This window comes from Octopus bimaculoides, chromosome 30, assembly GCF_046866305.1.
Source record: "Octopus bimaculoides isolate indiv1 chromosome 30, ASM4686630v1, whole genome shotgun sequence".
NCBI classification, from domain to species: domain Eukaryota; kingdom Metazoa; phylum Mollusca; class Cephalopoda; order Octopoda; family Octopodidae; genus Octopus; species Octopus bimaculoides.
The window spans coordinates 2,129,866-2,154,816 of record NC_142957.1 but is presented as its reverse complement, the minus strand read 5'-3'; the positions used below and the strand labels follow the sequence as shown (position 1 = coordinate 2,154,816).

The 24,951-nt window shown below is 37.7% G+C and overlaps 1 protein-coding gene and 1 long non-coding RNA gene across 3 annotated transcripts in view; one reads left to right on the top strand and one right to left on the bottom strand.

Moving 5' to 3' along the window:
- Positions 1-17,592, bottom strand: part of LOC149130120 (uncharacterized) — a 53,513-nt gene extending 35,921 nt beyond the window's left edge. Inside the window, exon 1 of the long non-coding RNA XR_016239193.1 lies at positions 17,300-17,592. This is a non-coding gene — a long non-coding RNA (uncharacterized LOC149130120). The remainder of the gene's footprint in view (positions 1-17,299) is intronic.
- The window catches only part of LOC149130119 (epiphycan-like), a 46,635-nt gene that overhangs the window by 159 nt on the left and 21,525 nt on the right, over positions 1-24,951 (top strand). Inside the window, exon 1 of one of the 2 annotated variants that reach the window (XM_089346161.1) lies at positions 12,213-12,258. The exons of the other annotated variant lie outside the window; for it this stretch is intronic. The gene's annotated coding sequence lies outside the window, so the exon portion shown is untranslated. Of the gene's footprint in view, positions 1-12,212; positions 12,259-24,951 lie in introns of those variants that run through there. 2 annotated transcript variants of the gene reach the window in all.

Genomic DNA, 24,951 nt, shown 5'->3' with positions numbered 1-24,951 from the left:
ATCGGAATTTATTGACAATTGTCTAGCCACCTCAACAGCATTTAACTTGGGGTAAAAGGGGTCTCTACCGTAAAGGCCTCATAAGCTTGTGTCCCCAAATTACGTAAATGTACTTTTTTACATTTACTTTTACTCCAGTAACTTTCCGTTAACCCTTCAGCATTAAAACTGGCCAGGTTAGACCCAAATATTCTCCCTATTTGGTGTTGAAACTGACCAGATCAGCCCTCTCACAATCACCATGCAAAGTCATTTTAAAAGGTAACAGTCACATCATCAAAATCACAAAAATACATGATAATGTAAGATCATTTTTTAAATTTGACCGCGGTCATGCTAGGCCACCGCCTTTAAAGTTCTTTACGCAAACAAATCGACTTAAGGACATTCTGTTGGTTCATTTGCGGAACCGCTAAATTACAGGGGACACAAACGCACTAATACCAGTTGTCAAGCGGTGGTGGGAGACAAGCACAGACACAAAGACACGCATCATACACACACACACACACACACACACACACACACACACACACACACACACACGCACATCTTAATAGATATTTATATAGATATAGAGATACAGATATATAATCGCCAGACGTTCACTTGATATAATCGTTATCTACCACATTTGAAAGTAAATTTTGAAAATAAATCCAATTTCTTGAAAGTGAGGCGGAAAGACGCATCATGTCAATTATCTGTTGTCAGAGAACTTCTTGGGGCTAGGGACCTTGTCTTGACCTATGTATCTATGCACGCTGTAGGTACTCTCAATAGATGCACACGACATGACCCAGTACAGTGATTTACCCAGAGCCTATAATACTCACCAGGTCAAATATAGTGACATGAACAGTTGTAGCGTGATTTCTGATTAAATTCCAAGTCTGTAGAAATGATTCTTTTATTTTCATTATTATTGACTGAGAGAGCTGCCATGCCATGAAAATGATAGTGGCGTACAAAAATATGAAGTCCAGTATACCCATCACGACTACATGTCTGAAGAGGATATACCAGGCACATGCATCACAACGATATATGCGTGAGATGGTGATCTCGTATCAAAATAAATTGTGACTAACCTTGTAGGTAGGGACCAGTTTGAATTTTCTTCAGGTTGAGTAGCCCATCCTGCTTTAAAGGTCCCTGAATAAGGTTTGTTTAAGGATGATGAGCGAAATAGCCATGTTTTCAGAGGTGAATTTTTCAAAGAAATCCTCTCAACACATGGTTATGATGTTTCCCAACTACTTCTGCTCGTGATCAGAGATGCACATATCTTCCGCCAACAAGGTGATGCTCAATTGGTTATGGTCAAACAAGTGACAAGCGAATCTGTGTAATTGGACAGAATATTTGCTGTAGCCCGTCTTTTCATACCAATAGAAAGCATGTACAAGATAACATTTTCAATCAGTTAAGATCAGGAGCTATGAGAGCCAGTGCTTGGTATTGCACCAGGACATATTATTATTATTGTTACTCATCTTCTCCCCACTAAATTGCTGGCCTTTCAGCAAAATGTGAAACCATTGTTATCATTATTGGATTCTAATTTTTCCTCAAGGGTAAGAATTTTAGGGGAGGGGACGAATCGATTAGCTCGACCCCAGTGTTCAACTGGTACTTATTTCATCGACCCCGAAAGGATGAACAGCAAAACCGACCTTGGTAGAATTTGAACGCAGAACGTGGCGGCAGACAAAATATCGTTAAGCATTTCGTCGTTAGCATGCAGGACGAAATGCTTCGCTGTATTTCTTCCGCCTTGATGTTCTGAATTCAGATCCTACCGTGGTCGACTTCGGCTTTTATCATTTCGGGGTCGATAAAATAAGTACAGATCAAGCACTGACTAATGGTCTCCCTATGCAGCACCAGCCACTGCTTGATACTGCATCAGGATATTTATTATTATTATTATTATTATTCAGTAGTTTTATTTTTATAACGTGCTTTCACTTCACTACCGAGCGCCTTGGGTATGTGCTGTGGTTTGCTGTGGTGCTCTTATGTTTACTGTATTGAAAGTGTTTTGCGTAGAATGTGTGCAGTACCCAGTAGTGCAATTTTCTGTATGTTATATATATTTGTAAGTCCTGGTGTTTTTGTTATGTATTTGTCTGAATATTTTTTTATTATACCTAAGGCACCTACTATGATAGGAATTGTTTCTGTTTTTAGATTCCACATTCGAGTTATCTCTATTTCCAGGTCTTTGTATTTTGAAAGTTTTTCCATTTCTTTTAGAGAAACGTTGTCATCTGCTGGTATTGATACATCAATTAGAAAGCATTTTTTTTCTTCATGATCTTTGACAACTATATCTGGTCTATTTGCCTTAATTTCTCTATCTGTGTGTATTGGCATATCCCAGAGTATGGTTGCTTTCTCGTTTTCTGTGACCTTTTCTGGCGTGTGTTTATACCATCTTTTTTCTGTTGTTATTCCATAATGTTGGCATAGCTTCCAGTGTATATAGGTCCCAGCTCTGTCGTGTCTGTGAATATATTCCTTCTTAGCCAGGACTGGGCAGCCAGAGATAATATGATTTATTTTTTCTTGTCGATCTCCACATATTCTACAGTTACTTGTTATATTTCTTTTCATTATGTGTTTTTGGTAATTTCTGGTGGGGAGGCTTTGGTCTTGTGCAGCAATTAAAAATCCTTCAGTCTCTGCTTTGAGTCCTGAGCTTCTCAGCCATTGCTGGGATTTTTCTCTGTCTATTTCTTTCGCATTTAGTTTAGCCCAGTATTTACCATGTAGGGGCTTTTCTTGCCATCGTTTTATCATGGTCCGTTGCTGTTCTAGTTTTAGTTTGGATTTCATTTGTTTTATAGCTTTTGTTGTTTCTTCTTCTTCTTCTTCGTATTTGTTAGGTAGATTGATTTCTTGTTTGTATTTGTCAGCTTCCTTAAATACTGAAAACAGTTTTTTGTTTTGCTCGTGTTTTGTGGCTATTTGTATTAGTTTCCCTTGCTTCTGGAGTAGGTATTTTTGCAGTCCTATGGTGGTTATTTTATAATAGTTTTCTAGCTGTATAAGACCCCTGCCACCTTCTGTGCGTTGTATATATAGCCTTTCTATGTCAGATTTTGGGTGGTGCATCCTATATCCTGTCATTATTTTTCTTGTTTTCCTGTCTATTTTACATAGTTCGTTTAGTGTCCAGTTAAGGATATTGTAGCTGTAACCTATAACTGGGACAGCTAAAGTGTTGATACCCATTATCTTGTTTTTAGCATTGAGCTCTGTTTTTAGTATTGATCTAACTCGTCTATAGTACTCTTTCTTTCTTTTTTCTTTCATTTGTGTATGTTGTATTCTATCTAGTTCATTGACTCCTAAATACTTATATGGTTGGCTTTCGTCTAGTTCTCTTATTTCATTGGCTTTATCTAGTGTTATATTGCTACTTTTAACTAATTTTCCTCTTTTCAGGGTTGCTTTGGCACATTTTTCTAATCCGAATTTCATTTCTATTTCCTTGGTAAAGCCGTGTACTGTCTGTAGTAGTGTTTCTAGCTCTTTGTCGTTTTTTGCATATAATTTTAGGTCATCCATATATAGAAGGTGGCTGACTGTTTTTGCATAGCATTTGTAACCGCATCCAGTTCTATTTAGCAATTCTGTTAAAGGTGTGAGTGCCAGGCAGAACAGGAGTGGAGAGAGCGTGTCTCCCTGGAATATTCCTCTTCTAATGGGGATGGCTTTCGTTTTCACAAGTCCCTCTTTTGTTTGGAGCTGTAGCACTGTCTGCCATTTGTTCATTGAGTGCTCTATGTATTTTATGATAATTGGTGCCACCTTGTTTATGGCTAGTGTTTCCAGAATCCACGTGTGGGGAACACTGTCGAAAGCCTTTCGGTAGTCCACCCAGGCCATACTGAGGCCTTTCTTCTTTCTGCGGCTGTCTTCAGTTATGGCTTTATTGATCAATAATTGATCTTTACAGCCGTATGAGCCCTTGCAGCATCCCTTCTGCTCTTCTGGAAACAGGTTGTTATTTTCCAGGTGTTTACTCAATCTCTGCGATATTATTGCAGTAAAGGCTTTGTAGATCGTAGGGAGACAGGTTATAGGTCTATAGTTTTGTGGTTTCTCCGTTTCCGTGGATTTGGGGATTAAGATGGTTTTCCCTTTTGTGAGCCATTCAGGCATTGTCTCTGGATCTGCTATTATGTTGTTAAAGTTTTCTGCCAGCTTTTTATGCATTGCTGGCAGGTGTTTTAACCAGAAATTGGGGATCATGTCGTGTCCAGGTGCCTTCCAGTTGCTTAGTCTTTGCAGTGACTGGGTGACCTCTTCAGTTGTTATAGGGGCCCAGAGTTACTCCGGTGCTAAGTTCGTTGTTTTAATGGTCCTTTTTTGGGGTTGTTGCTTCACCGACCATATTTGTTTCCAGAATTTCTCTAGTTCTTCTGCTGTTGGTGCTGAAGTAATGTCTATTTTATTTTTACCCAGTTCTTGGTAGAGTTTTTTGGGGTTGGATTTGAACTGTTTGTTTTGTTCAAAGAAACGTTGGCGTTTCTCATACCGGCGGATCCTCTGTGCTTTGGCAAGGATGTCTTGCTTTAGTTTTTCTTTTGCCTCAGGTAAGTCTTTTTCTGTAATGCTGTATTTGTACAGTATTTTTGTTTTCTTCTTGTTACTTAGTAGTGTTGATTGTTTACTAATTTCGTTGAGAATCGATAAATCTTTTCTCTTTTTTTAAATTTTGTTCTGGATGTTATTTATCCACAAGGTCTGTTTGGGTGGTAGAACTCCTGTTCGGGTGGGTTTGAGTGAGTATCCTGCTTCTTTTGTGGCTGCAGTGGCTGCCGCATATATTATGTCATTTAGCTCAGTGATATTGCCTGTTGTTTCTGTGGTTGTTAGTTCCGTGACGGCCAGGTTTATGCTATTTATTATTGATGTTGTTTTATTGTCTATTTTGATTTTTGGGAGATATAATCTGTGGTCCATTCTAAGATCTGTGGTTTTCAGTTCTTCGGTTATTTTCATTTTCATAGTATCGTAATTATTAGGTTTCCCTTCGTTATTTCCAGGCTTTATATTTGTTTTGCCTTCCTTTTCATTCATATGTTTGTCTGTGGTGTTCTGGTTTGGTGCTTTTTGTACACTATTATACATCTCTACGGTCTGGGTTTGTTGTTTTTTGTTTACTTCGTTTTTGCCGGGAATGTTACGTTTGTCCTCGTGTTTTGCTATCTCCGAGTTTATATTATTATTTGGCATTGCTGTGTGACTACTATCTAGATTTTCCTGATGTATTTTTTCTTTCAATTGTTCTATTTCTATTTCTGATATTTTTTTTGCTTTTAGAATATATCTTCTTATGTTAGCTAGTTTGTTAGGGTTCATTGTTTTATCGAGGTCTATATTTACATTATTTTTCTTCCATGTTTTATATGTGTGTGTTGTTGCGTTTTCGTTTTTGGGTAGAGTACTGCTGTGAAATAGGCGTGTAGGATCGAAATGTGTTCCTCACGTGTCCATTTATGCCGTTTTGGTTTTGTTTGCGGGACATGAGGAACAACGTCCGGCCCTTTATTTTGACGGTCGTCGTTTTCGTAGGGTACCGGTTCGTTTATTTCTGTTGTCAGATTGTTTTGCACGTTCAATATCTTCGTACTTTTTTCTTAACAAGCTTACAGTACGTACTTCTCGGTTGTTATTCTTGGGTGAAATAATACCGGTGTTATTTAACATGTTTGTAATTTTTTTGTACATGGTGTTTTGGGGTTCGAAGATGGTCTGATTTTGATGTAACACGTGTGTTTACGATCGCTGTGCGGGTAGTGGGGGTATCAAGTTAAAATACATCATTATATTTGTAAAAATAGAGATAAATTTCAATGAGTTTTACTTACTCGGATATAGTCCAACCCTTTGTCAGCTATTTTTTGTATATGGTGTTTGGGTTTGGGGATGGTCTGTATTTTGATGTAATACGTGTGTTTACGATCGCTGTTCGGGTAGTGGAGGTATCAAGTTAAAATACATCATTATATTTGGAAAAATAGGAATAAATTTCAATGAGTATTACTTACTCGGGTATAGTCCAACCCTTTGTCAGCTATATTTGGGCTCCATGCGATGTCTTTATTTCCGATGTTTTTGGATAAGTTTCGGAGCAGTGATTTATCATACTCACATGTTAAACTTCCCCGGTTATTATTATTATTATTATTATTATTATTATTATTATTATTATTATCATCATCATCATCATCATCATCATCATCATCATCACCATCATCATCATTATCATCATCATCACCATCATCATCACCATCATCATTATCAATAAACCTTCATCACCATCATCATCAATATCATCATCATCATCATCATCATCATCATCATCATCATCATTATTATTATTATTATTATTATTATTATTATTATTACTCTCTGCGGAATACATAGGAGGCTTTTTTCACACGCTACATGTCGGTGTAACTTAAAACATTTATTTACACCGGTTTGATGCTTTTTTTGCATTATTTATTTTGTTCCAAGTGGTCAATAGAAACACTAGGAGCATCTTACTGATTTTCTATGGTTGTTTAGCCCCTCGAGCTGCTATATTCGACCCACCAAATAAGTTCGGTGGGCGTTAAATTTAATTTAATGAAACACAACTTAACAAGATGGCGGAGCGCGTCTTGAAAGAGTTGAGAAAAAGAAAACTGCCCTTTCCACGAATATAGTGACTGAGAAGATACCCCTTCCTTCTGTTTCTGAAACCAATACTGGGTAAGCGGGGGGAGAAAAGCGAAACTGCAGCTGTACTACGCCCACCTCGTATTAACAGCAGTAGCAAGAACAGCGGTAGCAGTGACAACAACAGAAGCAGCAGCAGCAACAGTGGCAACAGCAGCAGTAATAGTAGTGGTTGCCGCAACAACAAGGAAAGAGATAGCAAGAGCAGCAACACCAATAGCAAAAAGTGACAACAGCAACAGCCACAAAACCAACACAAACAACATCAATAAGAACAACGACAACAACGGCAGCAGCGGCAGAGACAACAGCAACAATGCCCCCCCCCCCCCTCTGCAAAACTAGCAAGTCATTATGTACCCCTCCCACATAGGGAAACGTACACTACGTGTCCATATTCCAAGGATCCCACCAGGACTTGATATGTGGTAGCTTCTGGGATGCGTAATTGGGGAGAGGACGGATACCCTCCCGATAGAGACGACAAGAATTGCCAGGGAGGACTGGTGCTGACCTGGAGATATTTCTCCAGCTCAAACCGGAAACATTTCAAAAATCCCGGATCACATACGTCTCCAGAACGGGACAGCGATATACATAATGGCTGAAGACAAAAGGCCGCTTCATTTGTGGGAAAAATACCCATTTGCGAGTTTGCTGCCCAAACTTGTAAAACGTGCAAGGGATCAAAAACGTCCAGTGCTGCCTAGGACGGGATGAGGACTAAAAACAACCACAGCATCGACAAAACCATCAGCAACAACAAACGAAGCACTAAAGACATTAACAGTCTTAGGGGGAGACGAGGAAAGCTCTCCCACACGTCACACCTAAAAAGATACAGTCATAAAAAGAATATAATGATACACACAGACACAGACAAACATACAGCAACAGACACCTCAGCTACCAGTAATGAAGATGAAGGAAAACGAAACACCCCACAAAAGAAAAAAGAAGTCACAAAACAAAAACTCCACAAAGCATAACAACATTCACAGAAATACAACCCCCACTCACGCAATGATCTCCCCAATAACACCAACATAACCAACATCATCCCTATTAGCAGAATCCACCAAACGCAAACAAACTCAAGAAAGAAAAATACACCATACAAACATCGAAAACTGCAGATGCCACACTCACAGGACATACAGGCACAACCGAAACAACAAGACCATCACCACTACTGTCAAGCAAGCAGATTATATAACACCAATATAAAACACCCAACTTCGTACTCATCAGAAGGGACAACAAAGAACTGATGTTCCTCGTAAGACAAAACCTTGAATTTGAAACGGGGTGGGTGATTTTCGGATCATGCACATTTTGCGTACGAAATGATTAGCTTCTTGTGCGAATATCGCTCGATTCCTACGCAAAAATTCGAGAGAGCTTTCAAGGGGACGAGGGAAGACCCGAACAAGGGATGATAAACTTGATAATTTTAGGCCTAAAACTTTGCTGAATGCAAATTATTAGATGTTAGCTAAGGTGTTAGCCAAGAGGTTGTCTTCGATAAGTTGGTTGGTGACGCACAGATATCCGCTTTCCTTTACAGAACTATCTACTACAGCCTCCATCTTCAGCACTATATCATAGAGAGGGCGGGTAAGGAACCTTCCATGAGTGGGGCCCTGATCAATTTGGATTAATCGAAAGCTTTTGATAAGGTCGACTACCAATACTTGGAGGTTGCTTTAGCAGCAGCGGATTTCGGTGCCGTTTTCAGCAGCTGGATCGCTGCAATGTACAGCGACATCTGTTTGGTGGTCAAAGTAAATAGCCACCTATCAGAGTCGATTTGCACCGGTCTTTCGGTCAGTGAAAGATGCTCACTCTCGCCTCCTCTGTACGTAATGGCTCTCGAGCCATTGCTGCCTAAGCTGGAGGTTTCGAAAGTCATCCTGAATGTCTTGGGATGCGGAATGTTCGTATCAGCTAACACGGACTACGTCACCGTAATACTGTCCACGGAGCGGTGATAGGAGCAAAGATTATCCAAGAGAAATCGGTGGGCCTGCAGCTCGGCAGCTGGAGAGGCAGATCGATACCAACCGACAGCTTGTAGGGCCCTCGACGGAAAGGCAGGGTAAACTTCTTGGGGTCTAGTTTCGTCTAGACTGCCAGGTGGACAACAACTGGGGAGAGGTGACGAACAAGGTAGTCAATCTCACCCAGAAATGGGCAGAGAGGAAGCTGTTCTTGAAGGGTCGGGCGGAGGTGGAGAATGCGTACATCGCTTCCGTCATCTACGACCTCCCGAATGTAGTCCCATACTCCACTTCATGCCCGATAAAGTTAGAGCGCTTGTTTTTCCGCTTTCTAAGGAAGGGACGTGTTCCGCTCAGCAGACGGTCCATCTGCTGTCAACAACCTCTTAGTAGAGGACTGGGCATGCCATAGCTAATGATTCACAGACATGCGCTGAGGCTGCGACATTTCCTGCGTTTCCTTAACGGTAAGCCTGGGGGTTCACTGTTCGTCAAACGGGACTTTCCGCAACTCGTCTCATTTATGACGCTACAGTACTGAGTCAAGCGCTGACCAAGAAATGGCACTTGGCACCTGGTGTGTCGGTAAGCTCTCACAGCTTTCGGCCAGTCGGGAAACACGGGCGTTGCAAGTTCCACCATGGATTTCTATAGGGGATTAATGGAGGGAAAGAACAACGACGAAATCGGGATAAATTCTGGGCGTAGGTGGGGGATCAACTAACTGGTCTTTTTCGGAGGAATTTCGGGCCGGGTCCTATCGATAACTTCCAAAAATCCCTGGCCTGGGAGTGCTACCAGGGAGATCTGCCGGTTCAAGACAATCTCTACAGATACGAAAGTGTTGTCAGACGGACATGTCGGATGTGTGCGCATGGCAATAAAATCGTCGTGCATGCACTCGTCCGTCCAGTTTGCGAGACGAGTTTATTGTAAAGATCGCCCCGCCACCTTCTTTAGGCCGGGAGGGAAAGGCAGTTTTCCTCTGCCCGGTGGCTAAAGAAGTGGTGGACGTGACTGAAAACACTGAAGACTAGACTTTTCATTCACTGCTTTACAGTAAAATTTTGTCATTTAATATTATCATTAATGTAGTATTCACTTCAGTTTTATATTAAATAAATACGTAGGCATGATTATGTATCTCAGTGCATCACACACAAACATATACACATACACACACATACACACACACACTGATACCAGCAGAGAATTAGCTTTATGTTTACAATTTATTTTATCTTTCACTTTTAGCAGAAGGCATCCAGAATACTGGAGACTATCTGAGATACCAATACATTAAACAGTTTAGAGGCTACTGCCTGTCTTCCTCTCCCTCTTCCTCTCACTGCTATGAGAACAGGACATCAAGCTTTTGAAGTTTGGGGTACAGATGAGCTGTTGAAGTTTTGAATATAATTATGTGTCAATTATTATAATCGTTCATGTGATGTTCGCTCCAGTTTTATATCAAAGCAATGCTTAAGCAGGGTTATATATCTCAGTGCATCACATACACACACCAGGGCATATACAATTGAAGACCCTCACACCACAAAATTCTCTCCTGTCATCCTTCATTCTTATAAAATATTGCTACTTTGATAACGAAAATTCTTTTCTCATATCTTTAAAGCTGCTAAAACCTTTAATTTCTCTTCAGAATTGTTATAATTTCTCTATCATATATTTTATTTTACAAACGTAATTTTCTGAAAGGAACTATTGTTAAATGAATTTGTATCGTTTGCTTCCATGTCAATCATTATATATACCATTTAAATTATTATCGTTATTGATAACGTGATTTTCTGAAGTGACACTATCGTTAAATGAATCTATCATCGGCTCACAAGAAAGATTTGGCTGCTATTTCTAGCACATCTAGCTTAAACTTCAGAGAGATTCTTCGCGAAGAGAATGGTGAATGACAATGTGAACACTGGACGGTCAAACAAAGAATTTAGAAATGTACTTCACTTTAATGTTGACTTTAGATGTTATATTCGGGAAGAGATCGATGATCAATAGTTATCAAACAAAAGTGAGATGATTCTAAAACATGAAAAATCTGTCGTCTGATCACGATTCGTAAAACAATATTTGATTATTTCTGGTTAATGTCGCTTTTAAACGATTTTTGTCAAATAATTTTTGTTTCTTCATTTGGTTCTGACGTTATTTCTTTGATACGAAAGTTTCTTGAGAGTAGTATTTCTTCTCTGCTCCTCCACTGCTCATAACTGTTGGCTAGGTTTTCATTTTTTGGGGTCTGCCAAAAGCTTGTTTCCTTTTATTGAATATGTTATTCCGGATGTTTTTCATTTGATTTCTCTATTTGTATGCCTCTTTTTCCATGTTGAGTTCATTCAATTCTTTTAGTATGTTTTGTGTGGTTGCATTTAGGTTGTGGATATCCGTTTCTGCTTTGGTTTTCGTTTTGTTGTTGGTAAGAAGGTAATAAACTGCTTCTATGTAGATTTGCGTTTCTTGTACCATTTCATGGAAGGCATTAGTAAAGCGTTCATTTTTTATGATGGATGTAAGGTTTTGGTAAATTTTCTCTAATAATATTTCAGATTTCAGTGATTCGGCACACACACACATAGACACACACACACACACACACACAAATGTGCATGAATGTATAATAGATATATATATATACATATATATATATATGCATATATATATATATACATGCATACACACACACACACACACACACACACATATATATATATATATATATATATATATATATATATATATATATATATATATATATATATATATATATATATATATATATATATAAATATACATATATATATATATATATGCATATATATATATAATTCTGATAAATGTATATATATATATATATATATATATATATATATATACACACAGTTATCACAATTTGTAAAATAGATTATTTCAAGTTAATCTCAGTTACGCGGATACACAAAGTCTCATACAGATACGCGCGCGCGCACACACAAGAACACACATTCTGATACACATACATATACAAACACACAGGATCTCATACAGTTACAGACACACACGCGCACGTGCACCAGCAGACAGTTAGTGACATATTTTTCGTTTCTCTATTTCTACTGGAATGCTAATGCCGGGGAAGAAGGAGGGTATACCGAGTAAGGGAAGCGAATTGACATGCATCAATCCCTCCAAATGCTTAGGCAGGGTTATGTACCTAATATCATCACACACACACACACACACACACACACACACACACACACACACACACACACACACATACGCACACACACACACACATACGCACACACACACATACATAATTGTGTGCGTTGTGTTCCGTTACTTCAATGAAAAAATGTATGGTAAATAAACAAATGACATAACGTATATATATACGCACATATATATATATATATATATATATATATATATATATATATATATATATATATATATATAAAACCATTCACTAACTCTTACGAACAAAGGCGAAACCACCTCTTTGGTAAGTTACGGTTTTCATTATATTATATCTGCTATTTATTGGCCATTGTCCAGCCACCTCAACAGCATTTAGGATGGGATAAAAAGGGTCTCCACTGTTAAGGCCTCATTAGTTTGTGTCCCCAAATTACCTAAAATGATTTTTATGCCTTTATTTTTACTTCAGTAATTTTCAGTTAACCCATTAGCATTGAAACTGGCCACGTCAGACCCAAACATTCTCCTTATTTGGTGTTGAAACTGAACAGATCAGCCCTCTCACAATCACCATCCAAAGTTATTGTAAAAGTAAACAATCACATAATCAAAATCTCAAAGCTACAAGATAATGTATGACTAATTCAAAACGATGTGAATAAATAAGTAATTTATGTGAATGTTAAAGGATGTCAACACAAGTGTCAGAAACTAGTACACTAATGGAAAAGCAATTTCATCTTAAATTACAACAAGTGGGGTCCTTTTTTTAAAGACACATTTGCGGTACGAGGGAGTGGTTAAGAATGTTAGTAGGCGGAAAAATTGGGTCGGTATTTTTCTTAGTAGTGGAATTTTTTTAAGTGTTGTTTGAGGCCGAGAAGGGTCAAATGACAGTAGAGGCAGTTGAATTGCAAAAATTCCGAAGAAATTTGTGATTTGTATTGGTAAGATTTAGGAGGCTAAGAGGAGGGTGGAAAGGTGATCGATCATAATGCTTGGAATACACTTTGGATGCCTGTTATATATATGTTTTTATTTGTGTGGGTATCTATGTATATGTTGACTACTTATGTTTTTAATACTGTGTATTTATGTAGGTGTTTATATGTTCATATATGTGCGTATGTGTGTGTGTTTGCATGTATGTGTATATTATGTGTATATGTATTATATTTGTAAATGCGAGTTTGGATATTTCAGCTTTATCACATATGCTCACACATATATGTATATGTATATATATATATATATATATATATATATATAGTTTTAGGGAAAATAACCAAGTTTCAAGAACTCATCGATGAAAATCCACTATCGGATATAGAAAAATTAATAATTAAAAGCACAATGTGTATAATATAAAGTAAATATCATAAGATAAATATATATATGCATACATAGACACACACGCGCACACATACACACTTATATGAGCCATTTGGAAAGCAATAACTTGTCGATTTGCAGGTTGACTCCTATTTTACATTACAGCTTTAATGGACCTCAGGACTGGCTATAGGATTATTTAGAATTAGTGAAGTGCATGAAAGTCGGGCAGTATTTATGCTTACATGAATAAATACTATCAGAGAATTTGTTTAACAGCGAGGAGTTGTGGAGGCGAAGAAAAGTTAATGACTCTTTTATACATAATATATATTTACCTATATTTGTGTTGCAGAGGGGAGTTTCACATACTATAGACCACAATAGGGCGTATTGGGTATTGTTTTGATTTGAGGTCGTGTATGTGTGTTGCTAAAGATGGACATAGTTTAGATTTTGGATTGGTGAAAGAATACATATGAGCACGACAATGGCATTCAAAATACTCAGTGCCACAAATATACACCCTTGCCTGGTGGGTGCGTGATGTCATCACGTGGCACTTAAAGATTACGTTTTTGAGGAGACAGGAGCCTGCAAGACCGCATATTTCAGAAGCGTGACAGTTGCAAGTGATCGGGGTTTACTATTAGTAATGTTGATTTTGGTTGGTTTGTTGTTAGTGGGGAGAATTTAAATTAGGATTTATATTAGTATTGGATTGGGAAGTTGTAATGGAACTAATATTTGTTGTCGCATAGACAGAGTTGTAGAATGTTGGCTTGAGTTTAGTATTATATAATTGAGCTGGCATATTAATGTTTGTATTATTGTATTGTCTAGGCTAGCTTGAGATGCAGTGCAAGAATTTAGATATTTAGAGGACTGGTGTTGGGGTTTATGTTTTTTCCAGGTGGTTATTATATAGCCTAAGTTAGGTGCAGTAGAGTAGGAGATCGTCACTGATGATTTATTAAAGATAGGATAAGATTTATGTTGTGGACAAAAATTAGATTTTATAATTTTGAAAATAATTTTGCTAGAGATTTAACCTGGAGCGAGAGTGGTGATACAAACCATATGATTTTGCCTTCGATTGTTTACAATGTGTGGATGAAGTTCGCTGGTTCGAAAAGGGAGGCTTGTAGCTGTTATAGGCTCGGGGTGGCCAGTGATGCCGTGGAGTTAAGGTGAATTTTTTATGGAGTTGCTGGATTGAATCAGTGGAAGAGGTTTGCTATTTCAGTTTTAAGCTTCATGTTATTGATATAATAGGCTTTTTGAAGAATCTATTTATTTTGAGGGCCTGATTATAATGATATACATGTGACTACGGTATAAGGGGGTAAGTTTTGGGTGATTACAGTGGACATTTAAGTATTGGTTGGGCTTATAGAAAGGACGGTATAAGTTAGTGTTTAGGTAAAGAGTAATGTCCAAAAAATTGGTATCAGTTTCGAATGAAAATATTAAGGCTGTAGATTTTGAAGAGTTTGTGTAGGGCTGTCCTTGTGCGTTCTACTGAAGGTTGAGTTCATCCAGTTACTGCAAGAAGTGCATCATCCCTCTATAGTCCATTGGTTATGTTAGGCAAGTATTATTTAATCTGAAGGGATGAGGAACAAGCCCACAAGGTTTGTGCGTGGGCGGAGTCTGTTGAGTCCATTGTTATATCGAAGTAATCCATACATTCGTTGCGCGTTCAATAATTACCCTTAAATTGAATTAGAATTTTCTTCATTGCCAGAATGATATTGATATCCGATCTTCGGATGGTAGTATAATTTCAGGCGAATATTAAGGCTTTATCCAAAAGTATTTGTGATATACTGACTGGTAATAATTTGATGCTGTTTTATAATTTAGAGATGACGAATTATGTACGATATTTAAATTGGACAGGTAGATGTCCTCACTTTATTAACAGGACACCTGAAGAAGGCTGGAGAGTACCTCATCCGAAACATTGTAGTAGAAACAAACATGAAGAGGACACCTGTCTGTCGACTGTAAATATTGTTTTCTACTCTAGGCACAAAGCCGGAAATTTTAGGGGAGGGGCCAGTTGATTAGATCGACCCCAGGTCGAAATCGGGGGAATTTGAACTCAGAATGTAAAGATAGACCGCTAAGCATTTTGCCCGACGTGCTAACGTTTCTGCTAGCTCGCCGCCGTGTCCATTGTAAATATGGCAATAATTTGATATGTCAAACTGAAAGAAATTGGTGCGTTTATGGTGGAAAGAGTGAAACCAAAAATAACGTCTCCAGTGCAATTCCATAGTGGGATCTCAACGTTATTCCTCACACGGTGTATAATACGGTCAATAATGCATTAAGTAATTCGACCTAAGCCGGATGGAAAGTCTATAATAGAAGTTATAACTTCCCCTTCATACCCTTATATGCTACCGAACCGGTTAAGTCCATCCGTTTTTCACTAATTTAAACATTAACTACTTGGACATAAACTAAACCACTGTCTACCACTTTCCACCTTTGATAACATCAGTAGCCTTATGATCTTGAAATCTCCCCTTCCTAATAGATGTAGCTCTCTATAAGCTAAATCAGTCTTTAACCTCCATCATGTCAACATTTCAAACGTAAAAAATTTTAATACAAAATTCTTCTCCCGAAGAAAGAGGTGATGTTATTCAGCAATGGACCTTGATATCTGTCATATATCAGGATCACAAAGATCTCTGAAACGGCCGTAGGACATTTAAAACTCTACTTATTTTATTTGTGATATTGTTTTTTTTCTGTAAGTTGGACTATGTATTCTTAATATCCAAAGACATTTACATTTTTCTTTTCGATTCAATGTATCTTCATATGTAAATGTAAATAAATATCTAGCTTGCTTGTCGTTGCTTTACTTATCTAACGGTTTAAGTTCAAATCTCTTCGGCATTTCGAAGTGTTTCTATATACAGGGAATACCTGTATCTAGTGTACAAAATATTTCGAATTTTTACCACATCATTTTCAAAGCAATTAGTTCTGATGCGAAGTTGCCAACTGCTGACGATAATCTCATTCATTTTTTCCCCTTTTTTATGGTAATTAATAACAAAGAGTGGAGGGGCAATGGCCCAGTGGTTAGGGCTGCGGACTAGCGGTCATAGGATCGTGGTTTCGATTCCCAGAATGGGCGTTGTGAGTGTTTATTGAGCGAAAACACTGAAAGCTCCACGAGGCTCCGGTAGGGGATGGTGGCGAACCCTGCTGTACTCTTTCACCACAACTTTCTCTCACTCTTACTTCCTGTTTCTGTTGTGCCTGTAATTCAAAGGGTCAGCTTTGTCACACTGTGTCACGCTGAATATCCCCGAGAACTACGTTAAGGGTACACGTGTCTGTGGAGTGCTCAGCCACTTGCAAGTTAAGTTCACGAGCAGGCTGTTCCGTTGATCGGATCAACTGGAACCCTCGACCACGTAAGCGACGGAGTGCTAACAACAACAACAATAGCAAAGAAGTCAAAAGTATAAAGTTACGTAATTGTAGTCAAATCAGCGTAACAGACAGAGAGAATACGCAGCAGGCTTAGTAATGAGTACTGGGGACGATTTATTCGACTAAAACACTTTAAGGCTGTGCCCCAGCATGGACGCAGCTCAAAGGATGACAAAAGTAAAGGATTGCTTCCAGCTCTGGTTTAAATTCTACGCCATAAATTAGAATTGACGGATCTCATCGAAGGCAGGGAGCTGAAAAATTGAGGGTATATAGTGTGTGTTCCTGAAATTTTAAATGATGCAACAATAGAAAATGATCTATCTATCTATAGATCAATCTATCTATCATCTATTTATCGAGATATATATATATATATATATATATATATATATATATATATATATATATATATATATATATATATATATACATATATATATATATATTTACATATATGCACACACTCCAGAACATATACACACTCATACACACACATACGCGCATATACATATTAAAAAGGGCCAGGAATATTAGATCATAGGACGTACCTTACAAGTATTGTACTATAATCCAGGTTCTGGTCAACCACATCGAATGGTATGGCACAGCGGAAAATTCTTTACCGTAAACGATCACTGTCATCCACTTGGTTCCAAAATCCCGACTTCACTCTTTCGGGGTTTATACTGTTTAAAAGACATTAAAATAGGAATGAAGAATTACACATGCAGAATATTGTTTTGTACCAACTTATATATACTATACAATTTCTTCATTTGAAATCTTTGAACGACACGCCTTTCTACTGCATAGACATCCTAAGCAGTAGCATCAGGTTACATCCTGCTGGCTGGAAATTCAACCAACAGTATGCAGTAATAATAACCTTAGAATCTGTTACTGTTACTGGTGGAATGTAGAATCCGGTTGCATGGTTTTGCTTCAATATTGAAACAGCAGGACGCAACCTGACACCTGACATCACAGTGTGCGATATTATGCATAAACACAGACGTACAGACACACACACTTACATATATATATATATATATATATATATATATATATATATATATATATATATATATATATATATATATATATATATATGTATATATATATGTATATATATATATACATATATACATATATATATATATATATATATATATATATATATATATATATATATATATATATATATATATATATATATATATATATATATATATATATATATATACATATATATATATATATATATATATATATATACATATATATATATGTATATATATATATATATACATATACATATATATATATATATATATATGTGTGTGTGTGTGTATGTGTGTATATGTATATTCCATATATATATATATATATATATATATATATATATATATATATATATATATATATATATATATATATATATATGACGACTGCTCCATCTTGACAGACGATAGCCATCCCATCAACAATCCACACATATCATCACGCAGTACAATCACTCCGTTGGTGAGCCCTCAAGTGACTTTGAAGTCCGGCTGCTGAGCGACAAGGTCTGCAGCACGGATGACAAATGTTCAAGCCTCTCGATCCTTGCCCGCTGGTATCTGATTCTAAGGAAACGCTTCTGTGAACTAGCATATGTTTCTTAAGTCCGGGTATTGTTTTACAAACCTTGTGACATATGCCACAGGTCGCAGAAGGCGGTTGGTATTTAGGGTGTCTGGAATTTGTACCCTCATGTGTTTTCATGTGATTCACATATCCTGCTTTTGACAGAAGAACGCGATCACACACAATACACATCCTATACTCTCCATTGTTTACAATTTTTCCCTTTCGACAGGCCCGCTTAAGCTCAAGTTGCTGAAACATATTTTCCTCCCAGACATCACAGCTCGTCCTGACAACAGCTCTCCACTTGTTCGATCCAGAACATCTCCTTCCCAATCACTTTCATACATATCTAGTTTTTTTAGGTTTTGTTTAATGCAATCTTTATACCTCTTTCTCGGTTTCTGCCGCGGTCGCTCACCAGAGCTGAGCTCACCATAAAATAAGCGCTTCGGCAAACGATCATCCTTCATTCTAATTATATGCCCAGTCCATCTCATTTGGGCCAGGATAATATGTTTTTCAATTGAGCTACAGTGCGCCCTGCGCAAAACCTCTGTATCTGCTACGAAACTCTTCCATTTTACTCCTAAGATGCGTCTTAGACACTTTTGATGAAACCTTTCTAGCATCTTTACATGACGCTTGTAAGTGGTCCATGTTTCGCCTGAATAAAGAAGTGCAGTCAATACACACGCTTTGTAGATGCTGATTTTCGTCTGCAGGGAGATATCTCTATCAGCCCATACTCGCTTTTCAAGCTTTCCAAATGCAGCACTTCCCTTCGCTATTCGATGGTATATTTCTGCATCAAGACCACCATCCCTTGACAGTGTGGTTCCAAGGTAAACGAAGGTGTCAATGACTTCTAGTCTTGTTCCATTCACGAAGATGTTTGGTTCAGTGTATATTTGTCCAGGTGTGGGGGTAAACATTACCTTGGTTTTTCTCAGACTTACTGTGAGTCCAAAATATGTACATGCAGTGGAAAATCTATCCATTAAATGTTGCATATCTTCCTCTGTATGTGCCAGCAAGTCAGCATCATCAGCATAGAGCAATTCTCTGACAAGTACTCTGAAAACCTTTGCCTTACAGTTAAACCTGGTCAGATTAAATATTCTACCAGATGTCCGGAATCTGATTCCAATTCCCCTGGTACAATCCTCAAATGCATACCAAACCAATGTGGCAAAATATATAGAGAAAAGTGTAGGGGCAGGAATATCTCCCTGTTTTACACCGTTGTCCACTGAAAATTCATCAGATAGATTACCATTAAAAACTACCTGAGCTTTCATGTTGCTGTACAATTTCTCGAAGAGGCTCACAAAATGTGTCGGGCAACCAAGTTTTCACAAATTAATCCACAGTGCGTCCCTGTTTACCGTGTCAAATGCCTTAGTTAGATCTATAAAAACCTGGTATAGTGGCATTTGTTCCTCTAAACATTTCTCCTGAACCTGCCTTGCAGAAAATATCATATCCATCGTTCCCCGCTCGGGTCTGAAACCACACTGTTCCTCAGGAATCACATGTGGACACACATTCTCCACGAGACGTTCTAACATGATCCTCGAAAGTATCTTCCCAGTATGTGCCAGGAGAGTTATTCCTCTGGAATTACCACACACTGATTTGGGTCCCTTACATTTGTATATAGGGATTAGAATGCCGTTTATCCATTCCTGTGGCACAGAGGACTCAGTCCAAACTTGACACAACAGGCTATGAATTTCGGAGGAGATGTGATCCCCACCTGCTTTCAGAATTTCAGCTGGAATACCATCCAGCTCAGGAGCTTTGTTGGATCTCAGTTTCCGTATTGCCAGTTTTACTTTTTCAATGGAAGGCGCATCGTCCATGTGTTGCATTATCACACTTTGGGGGATATTATTTATGACATCCATGTTTACTACAGATGGATTATGGAAAAGTTCCGCAAAATGCTCCCTCCATCTGCTCATTATTCCAGGAGGATCCTTAATAACCTCATTTCCGTCTTTTGATTTCAAGGGAACATACGTTGAGGACTGCGGTCCAAAAGCTTGTCGCAATAAGCCGTACAAGTTTTTAATGTCTTTCCTTTCATAAGATGCCTGTATTTCCTCAGACAAATTACTTCACCAGGTATCTTTGAGCCTCCTTAATTCCTTTTGCAGTTCTGCTTTCTGCGCTCTATATACCTTTTCTAGTTTTGCTTTGCCCTTAATGTTTGGGTTAAGAAGTTTTTCATAAGTAGACCTTTTTGTTGCCAATAGCTCATTTACCATTGCATCATTGGAGTCAAACCAATCTCTATGTTGTCTCCTCTTAAAACCCAGCACATCCACTCCAGCCTTATATAATCCTTCTCGAAAAGATTGTCATGAACCTTCAAAATAAATATTACTGCATCTATCCCGAAATAGCTGTGAGACCTGTGGCTGTTTAAGTTGTCCTACATCAATTTTGGGGGGGACTCGCACACCTGCACTGCGCTTTCTTGTACGAACCCTGAATTTGAACTTAGCCCTAACCATTTTGTGATCAGTATCACAATCAGCTTCTCGCAATACTCTGAGACTACACAAATCCTGTAGGTCAGATTTCCGAGTTAATACAAGGTCAATCATGTGACCTTGCTTTGATCTTGGATGAATCCAGGTGACTTTATGTTTCAGCTTATGGTGAAAAAATGTGTTCCCAACAGCCAACCCTAGTTCAGAGCACATTTGTAGCAGGTGTAAACCATTTTTGTTCACCTTACCTATTCCATACCGCCCAAGTACATTCCAAGCACTATTGTCCCTGCCAACACGTGCATTGAAGTCGCCGAGCACAACGAACTTCTCATTCAGAGGGACTGAGAGGATACTACTTCTAAGTTCCTCATAAAATGCATGGATATTTTCTTCATTTGCTGAGAGTGTGGGAGCATAGATGGAGAAAACAGTCACAAAGCGTTCACAAGAGAGAGGGATCCGGAGTTTCATCATGCGGTCATTTATACTTTGTGGTTGTTCTAGGTCTTTCAGTAAATTACTTCTAATTGCAAACCCAACACCACCCTACCGTTTCTCTCCCTTTGGCCTCCCAACCGAGAACACTGTGAAGCCGGTTGCTCTTTCAACAAGATGATCTTCACCTGAACATCTTGTTTCAGATAGAGCTGCAATATCAACATTAAGACGTCTCAGCTCCTTAGTTACTAGAGCTGTTCTTCTTTCAGGCCTATCCGCTCGATCCAAGAGAGTTCTCACATTCCAGCATGCCAAGTTAAGTAAAACCTTTTTCCTCGCATACTTTTTATTATTGCTTATATTTCTTCGTTCGTTCCTCCTATATTGAACCACCGTTAGCCGCAGTAAACTAACCAGCAGAGTGCGGACAGACAATTTTTAATGCACCTTTTCTAGCACCTTCCCAGTATATCCAGGTGAGCTGTGTTCTCTTCAAAAGGGCTGCTCAGACACAGGATTCTCCACCGAAAACAGCCCCTGTCCACGAAGACATGTTAGCGATGTTAAGATAAGAACTCTGCCGCCTTATGTGCAGATTTGTAACTGTATGCTTCCAACCGGTCAAGTCTGCATACGTCGCCACTCCTCCATCGCTACAGGACTTTTCTCTCCTCCTTTCTTCTTTCTTCGTCTCCTCTCCTGCCCTTCTCACTCCTTTTTCCTTCCTCCACCCCATCCATCCTTCCTCCTCTCTCTCTCTCTCTCTCTCTCTCTCTCTCTCTCTCTCTCTTTCTTTTCCCTAATTTTTCATCGGGTCATACTAAGATGACTGTGATTTGACAGTGTTTTGTCTTGTTGGGGACATCTGATTGGATTTTAGTGACAAACGCTTGTACAACACCTTTGCCACTCTCTAGGTCAAAATACTATAATCCAGTGACAAGCGAGAGCAAGATCACTAGTACTAAGTTGACTGCAGGTTTTATATCAGAGTATCCTCTCCTAGGCTTTTCCTCAAAAGGAGATTGCAAGCCAGCAGTGGTAGATCAATTTGAATTCGGAGTTTTATCCTCCTATACTGGTTGTCCTAACCACGACCTCACAGAAAAAAAAAGAGCCCAGTCTCCTCCCACAGAGGTCATGGACCTGGTTTTATGTCGGAGTGTCCTTCTCCTAGAAGAGTTGCCTTCACTTGGCTAATGGGCCTCATCTACCCCGCATATTAAAAAAGAAAAAAAAACAGAATATAATAAGTACATAGAAAATACATAAAAAAGTCAATATAAAAGATGTAGATATGAAAGGAGAAAAGTAAATGCAATAGAGATACATATAAAATATAAAATATATATAAAAACAATGTGTAAAAAACATATAAATACGATGTAAAAACTCATAAAGATACATAAAAAGTAAATATAAAAATATTTAAAAAGTAAGTATAAAATAAAAATATATATATAAAAAGAAATGCATATAAAAATATACACACACACAGCACAGCACAACAACACGCACACACAAAATTTAAACACACACAGAGAAACAAACATTGTTGGGTGGACGTTACTACACAGTAGTTCTTATATATTGAAAAAAAGTCGTCAGAATTTTGGAATTACTTCTTTCATTTATTGTATACATATATTAGCGCTTACGTTCGTCTTTCGAGCTTGTCAAATATAACTGTGAAAATACAGAGATCTAGCTTATTTATATAAAAACAGGTGTTTTGGGGGGTTTTGTTTATAACAGAACATTGTTTTTTTTGTTTTTTTGTTTTTTGGGGGTGAGGCTTTGGAGACAATGGAAGATGTATAAGCAAATAGATAGATAGCTAGATAGGCAGATAGAGAGATAGATAGATAGACTGATAGTCACACAGATAGAGAGATGGATGTGGTAAAAGAGAGAGAGAAGGGCCATTGTGTTGAATTGGTCTTTTTAAGGAGTGTCAAAAAAAAGATTAAAAGCATGTTTACTACTTACTGTATTGTTTTGAGACAAATTTTAGGGATGGTAGAAGAAGGAGGAAGAAAAGAAGAAAGGAAGAAGAAAGAAAAAATAGAGAATAATGAATAGAAAATATAAAGAAAACAAAAAATGTCTTCCTGTTTTTTCTTTTGCTTTTAGTTCTTTCATTTTATATTCTTTGTCCTTTCTTTTTAGAGACTTTGGGTCCCTTTCAGAATATATTCCTGTCATACATTCATTTATTTATTGATTTTTTGTAAGGTGTAGTTCTGCATGAGTGTATATTAGTATAATCTTTGTAAATTTGAAAAATTGAATTAGTAAAATCAATTTAGTAAAAATAACTATATATATATCATATCAAACATATATATATATATATATATACATTCAAAACGTATTCCTTGTCTTTTTTTTTTTTCTCTCTTTCAAACATTTAACTTCGGGGAAAATTTTTTTATGAAGAGAAGTTCCATTGCCTTTCGGAATTGTGGATCGCCCCGTGTACATTTATAAAAGGGAAAGATTTTGAACTTTCCGTCTCCGCATATTTCCAGATGTTTACTTAATGGAATCATTCTTAGTTCTTCTTGTTGGATATGTTGCCTGTGAATTCTTGCACGTTGACAAAGTGAGTTATTCGTTTCGCCAATTGAATTTTCTTTACAGTTTGGACAGCTGATGCAGTATATGAGATTTTGTGTTTTGCAGTTCATATCTGCATTTATTTTAAAATTAGATGCGTTCTTGAATTTTATGTGGGAACCACTTTCTATGTATTTGTAGTTGTTGGTATTGTTACACGTTCCGCATCTCCTATCACCACATTCTTTTACTATGAATTCTGGTTTAGTCTCTGATCTGAATTCTGCCCTTGTCAGGTGTTTTTTAAGGTTTTTTGGTTGGCGTCTGCTATTCCGTAAGGTGTTTTTTTCAATCAGAGTTTTCATCTTAGGGCTTTGAAGGAGTATAGGCAGGTTCGATTTTATGACATGGAATATGTTAGTTATTCTAGGACTGTATGTATTAATGAATGGAATCGTGTTTTCATTAACTTTTTCCTTTGGTGTCCGTAGTTGGGTGATATTCAGTTCCATCGCCTTTTTAATTCCTTCATTAATTAGGCCTAAGGGGTATTTTTGTATAGTAAGGAAGCCTTTCAGTTCGTTGAGCCTAGTTTCACGCGTTTTAGGGTCACTTACTATAGCACAGATGCGTCTGGCCATGCTGTATGGGATGTTTCTTTTGATGTGTGATGGATGACTAGAATAGAAGTTTAAATATTGGTGTGTATCGTTTTTTTTTGTAAAATATGTCTGTTGTGACTGTGCAGTTTTGTATATTTATGTGGATATCCAGGAATGGTAGTTCATTGCAACTGGATTCTGTTGTGAATTTGATGGAAGGGTGAAGTGCGTTTAGTATATTGTTAAATACATTTAGATCTTCAGTCGATTTTTCCCCAAAAATGAAACAATCATCCAGGAAGCGTTTCCATTTCTTAATGATATGTTGTTTGTATTCTTGGTCAAAGGTTTTTTCCACTTCCTCATAGAGCTTAAAGCAACAATCAATATCATGAAAAACTGCAAAAACTATTGAAAGAAGGCACAAAGTGGGAAGAAGAGAAATCCATAAAAATGTGGGAAAAACAA